Below are 7,053 nucleotides of genomic sequence, written 5' to 3'. Positions count from 1 at the left end.
TGTGCTGCGTCGCATTTGGGAGACACATCGTTTCCCTGTTAGAGCAGGGGACGGTGGTCAGGCTCTGAGTTTTGGCGCGGGGGAGGGAGGCAGTTTGCAAGATGTGGGCAGAACCATTAATAAAGCGTACTACCTCTGACCCCTGACCTCTCTGTGCCCTGGTCAGGCTCTCCTGCCCATCCTGGATGTTCCTAGCGAGTCTACTGAGCCTGAGCTCTGTGTATTGCCAGGATCTCGGTGCTCCCCCTAACTGTCTGTCCATCCTTCAGTCCAGCCCCAGGGGCCAGGTATCTGCCCCTTCCATGCGCCCCCCAGGAGCCACCCTTCATCAGGCACAGAGTCCAGGCAGACCCCTGATACCAGCGACCGCTGGAAAGGAAACAGATGGATTCTTGGTCCCGAGGGGGGGTAGTCTCCGTGTCCAGCAGCTTCACTGCCCAACTGGCCGTTCTGCCAGATGACCCCAGGCTGAACCCAGATGGTAGCAGAATGGGGGCCCTGCCCAAGGCTTTCTGTGTCTGCCCTGGGAGACGCTGGCACCGTCCCCAGATTGAGCCAGGACGTGGACTGCAGCAGGCTTGCTCTGGGATGGAGGGTCAGCGGGGCCTCTTGGCTACAGGACACATTCTCCGGGCACTGGAGCGTGCAGAGCTCAGAGGGACTCCGTGAGTTAATCTGTCAGCCTGCCGAGTCCCAAGGTGGGACCCACTCAAGGAAAAGGTGGCCCTACGAGCTGGAGGTGTGAGGGCACCATTCCACAGTTGAGGGTGCTGACTTTACACACCGACAACCCAGTTTCTATCCCTGGCATTCCAGTTGAGTGCAGAGTGACCCCTGTGTGCAGAGCCAGGAGTAAGCCCTGAGTACCACCAGGCATGGCCTAAAACAAACAAAACAAAACAGAACAAAATACTAAAAAAATAGGGGCTGGAGCAATAGCATAGTGGTAGGGTATTTGCCTTGTATGTGATCAGCCCGGACAGACTCAGGTTCCATCCTGACATCCCATATGGTTCCCCACCACCACCACCTCGAGCCTGCCAGGAGCAACTTCTGAGTGCAGAGTCAGGAGGAACCTCTATGTGTCGCACTGGGTGTGGCCCCAAGACCAAAAAACCAAAACAAACAAAAGAAGTGCCATTCAGTGGCTTTTTCCTTTAGCTGAAAAGCCCCTCCTGCCCCTTTTGTCCCTGCCAGGGACACCTTCACACTGGCCTGAGCACAGTGTCCCTCAGCTCTGCCAAGGCTGCTGTTGTCTCTCTCAGACTGAACGTTTCACTGTCAGAGACAAGACGAATGACTTGTAGAAGGTCGGTGGCCAAGGCTCAAGGCTGGACTTGCGCTAGGGGGTGGCCTGTGCCCTTGATCTCCACGGGAACCCCAACACAGCACTCATCACCTAGACCCCTCTTCACAGTTTCTGTGCAACTTTCGTGGGAGTCCCCCGACCCGCGGGGGTGTGGAAGATGAGATTTGGGGGCCACATTGCAGTGCTCAGGGGCTACTCTGGTAGTGCTTGGGGTATGTACCCAAGCATGTTAGATGGATTGGCCTATCTCCCACCTCAAGAAAATAATGTGTTTTTTTTTTTTTTATTTTGTTTTTGTTTTTGGGTCGCACCTGGCAGCGCTCAGAGGTTACTCCTGGCTCTACATTCAGGCAGGCTCGGGGGACCCTATGGGATGCCGGGATTCAAACCACCGTCCTTCTGCATGCAAGGCAAACACCTACTCCATGCTATCTCTCCAGTCCCCAAGAAAATAATTTTTTTATTTCTGTTTTTTGGGCCACACCCAGTGGTGCTCAGGGGTTCCTTTTGGCTCTGCACTCAGAAATTGCTCCTGGCAGGCTCGGGGGACCAAATGGGATGCCGGGATGGAACCTGAGTCTGTCCGGACTGGTCACATGCAAGGCAACCTTAATGCTGTGCTATTGCTCTGACCCAAGAAAATAATTTTTGTAGGTAGATGTGCGCTCTGCTTGTTTACAAGGTGGTGGGATAGAGAATGGTGGAAATAATTTTCTGTTTTGGGGTGGCCCAAACCCCAATATTTCCGCCTGGCTCTGTGACCAGGGGTCACTCCTGGTGGGCTCAGGGCACCCTTTGAGGTATCAGAGATCGAGCCAGGATTGACCATGTGCAAGGCCAGGAGCGCCTCCCCTGGTCCTGCGTCCAGTTCTGTGTCCCTCCCATCTGGTGAGTCACCAACAGGGAAAGGACTGGAAATGCCACCCAGGGTCCCTCTACCAGTTTTTGGTTTTCCTTCTGGGCAAGAGGAAGTTGCCAGTTGGAGCAGTTGAGTCATCATGGGGCTGTGCCGGAAGTCACCTTGGTGACCGTCCCAAGGCCCGCTGTGGTCAATCCCCTGCCAGGCCTGTCCCACGGCACAGACCGGTTCTGGCTGGCTGGAGGGCATCCAGTTTTCCTGTTCGTGGAGAGGGAAAGGTTTCTCCAAGGGTGCAGGTCGGCTATTAGGGGTGTCTTGAACCCTGACAGTCCTTCAGAGGGGCTTGTGGAGCTGCCGCAGGTTGGGCCCAGCCTGAATCCCACAGACATGAACATAAGTGACTGCATTAGCCACCCAGGGATGAAGGCAGCTAGCCACACTTGGATGATTTCTGGAAATGGTGTGGATTTGGGGTGCAGGAAAATCAACAGTTATGGGCACCGCTGTCCAGGCCACGGGACACAGGGCATGGAGGCTTTTGGGAGGCCATGTTTGAGGAGCAGGGAGAGGCCAGGTGGTCCTGGGTTTCCTTGGGAAGGCTGGGAGCACTGCAGGGTGGAGGTAACACAGAGAGTGGCCCGAGCAGCAGGTGCCTAAATCCTAGTCTTCGTGAGGTTTCCTCTCTGGTTCTGCCCTGAAGAACTCAGCTTAGGGAGCTCTGTTGGGGCCTCGCGGTTTCCTGCTTCCTGGCCCGAGTGACTCAGGCCGTTATATAATCGACTGACTGGAGGCTGCAGATGAAAGTCATGGTCGAAGGCCAGCACGGGTCGTGCTCTCTGACCTCCAACCTATGATTATCTGACCTTTCTGGCTCAAATAAAGGAATGACTTTCTCTGAAATGCTGTGGGACTAGGGGCCTGGACTGATGTGACGGAGGCGAGGCTCGTCCATCCCAGGGTGCTGGCTGATGTGGACATGCGCCTCTCTGGCTGCTCCCTCCAGGCAGCCTTCTGATTTCTCAGTACCACTGACCATCCCATCCCCCAAGCCCCTCACTTTGGGAGCTTGTCACATCGCCTGATGTGTGACTCTTTTTTTTCTTTTTTGTGGTTTTTGGGTCACACCCAGCAGCACTCAGGGGTTACTCCTGGCTCTATGCTCAGAAATTGCTCCTGGCAGGCACAGGGGACCCTATGGGACGCCGGGATTTGAACCACCGACCTTCTGCATGAAAGGCAAACGCCGGGACCGGGAAGGTGGTGCTAGAGATAAGGTGTCTGCCTTGTAAGCGCTAGCCAAGGAACGGACCGCGGTTCGATCCCCCGGCGTCCCATATGGTCCCCCCCAAGCCAGGGGCAATTTCTGAGCACTTAGCCAGGAGTAACCCCTGAGCATCAAACGGGTGTGGCCCAAAAACCAAAAAAAAAAAAAAAAAAAAAGAAAGGCAAACGCCTTACCTCCATGCTATCTCTTCGGCCCCACATGTGACTCTTTTTTTTTTTGGTTTTTGGGCCACACCCGGCGGTGCTCAGGGGTTACTCCTGGCTGTCTGCTCAGAAATAGCTCCTGGCAGGCACAGGAGACCATATGGGACACCGGGATTCGAACCAACCACCTTTGGTCCTGGATCGGCTGCTTACAAGGCAAACTCCACTGGGCTATCTCTCCGGGCCCACGTGTGACTCTTTTAACTCACTCAGCAGATCTCAGTGGCAGGGCTGTGTCTTTTCATGCCTTCACATGCACAAGGTCGCCATGCTGCTCAGCCCCCTTATCTACTTCACATTCCTTCCTTGCTTATGTCCCCAAGATGACGCACACTCGTCACTGGGGAATCGAGTTCCAGATCCTCTTGGACCTGAGCCATAGCACAGCGGGGAGGATATTTGCCTTACATGCGGCTGACTTGGGTTCGATCCCTGGCATCCCATAGGTTTACCCGCAGGCCCACCAGGAGTAATCTCTGAGCACTGCTGGGTGTGACCCCAAAACAAAAACAAAACATACAAGCATGTTTCTCTGTCAGGTGCTTTCTCTGACAGAAGAGGTGGCCGAGCTTTTCCTTCTCCTCCGCCCTTCACCCCTTTTCAGTCACCCTTAGCCTGTACCCCCGGTCCAACCTCTGTCCATTCCACCTCACAATCCCGGCAGCCTGTTTCTCCTGCCCGTAAGGTCAGGACCTAACCCCCTTCCCCAGCTAAAGGGAATCTCCTACACACAGGGGCCCTAGCACCCCCAAAAACAGGCTTCCATGAGCAGAGAAGAGCAGAAACAGGACACCCAGCGACTGGCCCTGGGGCCTCAGACAGCTCATGCCCAGGGAGTTGTCAGACCTAAAACATGATTTTAGGGGGGACTCTAAAATCCGCCAAGCTGCCTCAAGAGTGTGTGGACCGGTGCTCAGGGAGGTGAAAGCGCCCACAGGCTCCAGTTGGAATTAGGGGATGCACAGGCATCCCCTGGAGGGGAGAGGCAGTCGAGACCGAAGGAAGTGACTGAACAGGCTGCAAGGAAGGCCCAGAGCAGCAGGGGCCCGAAGCTGTGTGGGCTGGAGGTGAGAGGGCAAGAGGGAACGAGTGCCTCCCCCGCCTGTATGCAGAGCCCCCCACGCCCGGCTGTGCCTGGGAACTGTCTGTCTGAGACCAGCCTATGTGCCAGCTGTTGGCGATGCGCCTTCCCCGTGATCTGCCGGGTTTAAAATAGGCAGGCGCCATGGCCAGTTCCTGCGTCAGCTCCTCTGGTGGCTGCTGGCTCCCAGACTTCCCCATTGAGGCAGCACCCAGTCTGTCCTTTTCCTTGGTGCCCCCCCAAAAAAGCCAGCCTGGACCTCGCAGGCCAACAAGAAGTGGTAAGAAGGCCAGGAAGGATTCCTGGTCCCTGCACCAGTTGCCAGGCCTGACTCATCATCTGTACTCCTGGGGTTTGCTGTCAGTGCTCTTCTCTCTGGGCCCAGAGAGAGGAAACTCAGCCCAGGGGCTGTCTGCAGGAGAACTGGTTTGATCCTCGGTCCCCCTAGAATTCTTAGGTATAACCCCGCCCAACAAAAGCATTTTTTTTGGGGGGGGGGCCACACCCGGTGGCTTTCAGGAGTTATTCCTGGCTCTGTGCTCAATATTCGCTTCTGGCAGGCTCAGGGGACCATATGGGGTGCTGGGAATTGAACCTGTGTCTGTCCCAGGTAACGTCCCAGGTCGGCTGCGTGCAAGTCAAACACCCTACTGCTGTGCTATCTCTCCAGCCTCCCAACTGAACTGTTGCAGGAATGCAGCTTATATTTTTAGGTTGGAAAACGGAGATCCAAGAAACAAAGATGCTTCTTTCAATGGTCAGATACCAAAGCAAAAATGCTTGTGTGGGGGGGGGGAGAAAGAGAGAGAGAGAGAGACAGACAGACAGACAGACAGACAGCCTGCCAGCTCATAGTGGGTAAGGTTCATTGCACGCCTCCCACCTAGGTTCAATCCCCAGCATCTTATAGGATCCCCCAAATAGCCACAAGTGATCCTTGAGCACAGAACTGGAGTAAGCCCTGAGCACGGCTGAGAGTGGCCCCAAAACAAAAAAAGTAAAAACAAGGGGATGAAGCAATAACACAGCGGGGAGGGCTTTAGCCTTACATATGGCCAACCCAGGTTCCATCCCTGCATCTCATATGGTCCCCCCGAGCCTGCCAGGAGCGATTCCTGAGCGTAGAGCCAGGAGTAACCCCTGAGTGCTGCCAGATGTGGCCCAGAAAAAAAAAAAAAAAGGTGAGAGAACTGATTGTTCTCCTCCGAGCCTCCAGAAGGGCAGCGTTCCTGCCTGTACCCCCAACATGCCAGACCCCCAGAACCATCAGAGCAAACTGTGTGATTCGAGTAGGGGAGAGCCTGGCTAAGCAGCCCCGATTTGAAAAAGTCTTTCTGTGACTCAAGACTGAAGGGTGGGTGGGTGAGGCTTTGGGGAGCAGCAGCTGAAAGGAGCTGGCCATGAAATGGGGGGTCGGGAGTGTGGAGGGGAGCAGGAGCCGTCATAGGGGTGACATGAGGAGCAAAGTTGGCTCATCTTTACACGTTTTCTGCCTGAGATGAGACATGCAAGAGCTCACAGTGACAAGAACATTCCAGATTTAGTGCCTGCATTAACACCTTCTGGCAAGAAGATGCTTCACTTAAAAAAAAAAAAAAAAAAACTGCACAGAATTAAAAGTGGGGGAAAACCCACCTTCAAGCTGCTTCCAGTTCCAGCAGAGGAGGAACGAACCCTGGTAAGGTTGCTGCCAACTTGGGGTCGGCCATGCCCGACTGGTTTCCCACCGGAGGAACCTTAGTGCCTCATGGAACCTTCCACATGGTTCCCTTGGACTGAAAAAAAAAAAAAAAAAGAGGGGGTGGTGGGAGGAGGGTGGCTAGGAACCAGCTTTTCCAGTTCTCTGCAAATAGAAAACTTCCAAAATAACATCTATTAGAAAAGCTAAGAAATTATGTAGCTCATTTTCTAGGAAAATTGTCCTCCAGGAAGATGCAAAGTGTCTGGTCCCCAAAGAGTTAGCTGAGGTACAGCTGTGAAGACTGTTGGGGTCCAGTTAGGAACCCCCAGCAGTTGAGCTGCTCTCAAGATTCAGTATTGATGGGCTGGAGAGATAGAATAGTGGTAGGGCATTTCCTTTGCACATGGCTGACCCAGGACAGACAGACCTGGGTTTGTTTGTTTCCCAGCATCCTATAAGGTCCCCCGAGTCTGCCCAGAGCGATTTCTTTGTGTTTTTCTTTTTTTTGTGGGGGGAGTGGATTTGGGCCACACCTGGTGACGCTCAGGGGTTACTCCTGGCTATGCGCTTAGAAATCGCTCCTGGCTTGGGGGACTTTATGGGATGCCAGGGATCGAACCCAGGTTCTGTTCTGG

The sequence above is a fragment of the Suncus etruscus genome, chromosome 2 (assembly GCF_024139225.1).
Source record: "Suncus etruscus isolate mSunEtr1 chromosome 2, mSunEtr1.pri.cur, whole genome shotgun sequence".
Classification (NCBI taxonomy): domain Eukaryota; kingdom Metazoa; phylum Chordata; class Mammalia; order Eulipotyphla; family Soricidae; genus Suncus; species Suncus etruscus.
Note: the sequence above shows the minus strand (reverse complement) of the source record.